Source organism: Triticum dicoccoides, chromosome 4B (assembly GCF_002162155.2).
Source record: "Triticum dicoccoides isolate Atlit2015 ecotype Zavitan chromosome 4B, WEW_v2.0, whole genome shotgun sequence".
Taxonomy (NCBI): Eukaryota; Viridiplantae; Streptophyta; class Magnoliopsida; order Poales; family Poaceae; genus Triticum; species Triticum dicoccoides.
In genome coordinates, this window is record NC_041387.1 from 422,905,372 (window position 1) to 422,908,438 (window position 3,067).

Genomic DNA, 3,067 nt, shown 5'->3' on the forward strand with positions numbered 1-3,067 from the left:
TCCGTTGGAGTAAATACTGTAGCTAGAAGTATTGCTGGTATAGTAGTTTTCTTCAAGAAGCGGAATTCAACAAAGTCATGATGGTTCCTTCGTCCGAGAAACTTCAAAGTGGGAAGTGGGCCTGTGATTTGACGGCTCATTAGTCATTGTTACTGCGGCGCGACGACCTGGGTGACTCTCCCTTGGAGTTCTGCGTGCATGGCAAGTGGACCAGGATGGTCGACGTCCCACATGTTGGCGAACGGAAGTATTCTTTCCGAGATCGAGGAGCAAGGAAACCGCGTGGTATAGTATCACTGCTGATTGGTTCGCAAAAAAAATAGTATCACTGCCGATTTATAATTATTTTTTATTTCTGATGAATGCTAGCGTTTAAACTCTTACGACGAAGGGTGCCAAACACGGCATGTGCTGGATGTCCCACACGTCAGCGAAAGGAGTGGGACATGAACAGCGTGGTAGAGCCCGGCGTAAAAAAAACAACGTGGTAGAGCGTCTCCACTTCTTCCACTTCTGGGTCGAAGACCACACGTAGTAGTACTTAGTTGTATGAACGATACAAAGTGCGACCTGGAGAGAAAGACACGTCTAGTTGGAAGGTCTCGGGGCATACACGTAAACGAATATAAAAGTTAATACGTGCCTCCAACTAATATAGTAGTAGTAGAGTACTTAGACACGTACTCCATAACATCACCGTGCATTGCACGTACAACATTTAGTGGTAGTACATAGTAAGAGACAAATGCCGCCCAAGAGTTCCCTTCTCGACCTACTTTTGGGTGTTTGGTAGAGTGTATGGAGGGTGCATGAGTCCACACTAGTTTAGCACAAATACATTAGAAGAATGCATGAAGAGAGCATGCATGAAGAGGGGTGTTGAGTTGAGCATGCATGAAGAGGGAACAACTATGCTAAGACGAGAACGCAACCAAACACACCCTGTATGCCACGCATGTTCATACCATTTGTGCCTTTCTACTTCACTTACTGCACTACATTACTCAGGTTCGTACGTCCACTCTGGGTACATGTCCGTCTCGTAGTTCCAGTGCCACGTGTTCTTCATATAGATGGAACGATCGTTGCATAACACATGCGCCTTGATGCTAGATGCCTCGCGTGTTGGCAAAAGGATGAACAAAGCTCATGTAAAAAAATAGAGTGGAAGAACATAGATTCCGGACGACCGAGAAGGAGCAAGGAACCTCGTGGAGGAGCGTCTGCACTCATAATATTTAATATTATTTAGCGATATAAAATTAACCAATCATCTCCACAGTGGACTGGAAGAGTACGAAACACGGCAGCCCAGTGTAGTTACATCATACTAGTACATGGCTAACCCACGCTATCACCATATTTCTTGGCTTCCGTGCGACACCTATCTCTCGTAATCCAGCAGCCTGTATCGCTTCTCCCTCCTCGTCTCTATCAAAGTGCGGCGGGCTAGCGTTTCTGCCGTCTATTGAGGTCGGTTAAATATCACATGTTAGCGACATGCCAAGAGCATTCTAAGAAAAATTCCTTTCACGTTCCATTTTCAAAAAGAAAAAATCCTTTCACGTACGAATTTGCCTGTATGCTTTGAGCAACTTGCATGTCCTATACTGCTCCTGTTTGATACTCTAACTTAGCTACAGGTTAGACTAACTCATGACTAACCCTGAACTAACTGTAGCCAAAGAGGTGTTTGGGTGACAGGGTTAGATTGACAATAAATGCACTTCATGGAGAGAGAAAAGTGATTTTTCAGTGGTCCCAATGAGAACTATCTCTAGTTAGCACCTCTTGGGTGGGATAGTTTTTTTTGGTGGGTTCGGTGCAACTTGCTCCATTTAAACCCACATGCTTGGATACTTTAGGGCTATTTGAGCCCCAACTAGCTCAAACTAACTCTAACCCATGGATCCAAACAGGGCCTATGGCCAGTCTCGACGCGGAGCAGTCGCGTGCACCGGGAAGCAGCGCTCTCTCGACCGTCGCGCCACTTCAAAGCCGGCGCCAGTGAGAGGTCGCCTCCGCTCTGGCCGGGCATTAATGCGGCATTGACGCTCTAGGCGATGCTGACCGTTTCACACGGGAAGCGCGCGCTGGCAAGGGAGTATAGGTTTTGAACCGTTTCAGGTGTAGTAGTAATGGTAGTTTGCAAAACTACTCAATTATTGCACTGAGTTTCCTAAGAAATTGTGGTAAAAAATGTTACTCCACAGCCCGCTTCCCTTCTCCTTCCTGCTCGTGATTTACGTGGCCATGTTAACGTGGTTGTGTCAAAAAATGTCACTTCCTGCTCGTGAGTTGCGTTATATAATTACAAGCAAGATTCTCGTGCATTGCACGGAACATCAATATGCATTTTTTTTACAAAACACCTATTGTGATTGACCCATGCAGGAGTAATCCCATGTGTAAAAACTAATGATATCTCGAGAATTTTATCGGAAAACTGGTATCTCAAGAATGTCATCAAAAAAATGAAAGATGAGAGATAAGGCGAGGAGGAGTGGAGCGTGGTGGTGACTGGTAGTCGGAATGGGCGGAGGCATGGGGATGGATGGCGCCGGCAGGCGGCAGCGGCCACCATGTATGCTAGATTGTTCCAGAGACTTATTCCTTTTTTAATTGCTGAGCAATGAGGTTGCAGGAGATAATGATGTGGAGAGAGGTGCGGGTATCTTTTGTAAAATTATCATAGTTTGCTTCCTATCCGTCAGATATAGATCATACGGTCTGTATTAAAAGATGGCAGGCACACCATCATCGCCAACTCGTTTTTTTATAAGGGTATACAGATGATAAGTTTGCTGACAACTAAAGTAAAGTGGAATCTGTCCATGTTATGCAAGTAAATAAAGGTGATTGTTTATCATATGGGTAAGGTTGGATGAAGGGTGGTAGGAACAAATGCTCCACCTAGAGCATGTGTGTCTGAGATGGAGTCTCAGTGTGGTGTGTGTGTGTGAGAGAGAGAGAGAGAGAGGAGAGAGAGAGATGGAGTCTTAGTTTGTGTGTATGTGTGTGAGAGAGAGAGAGATGGAGTCTAAGTGTGTGGGGGGGTGCGTGTGTG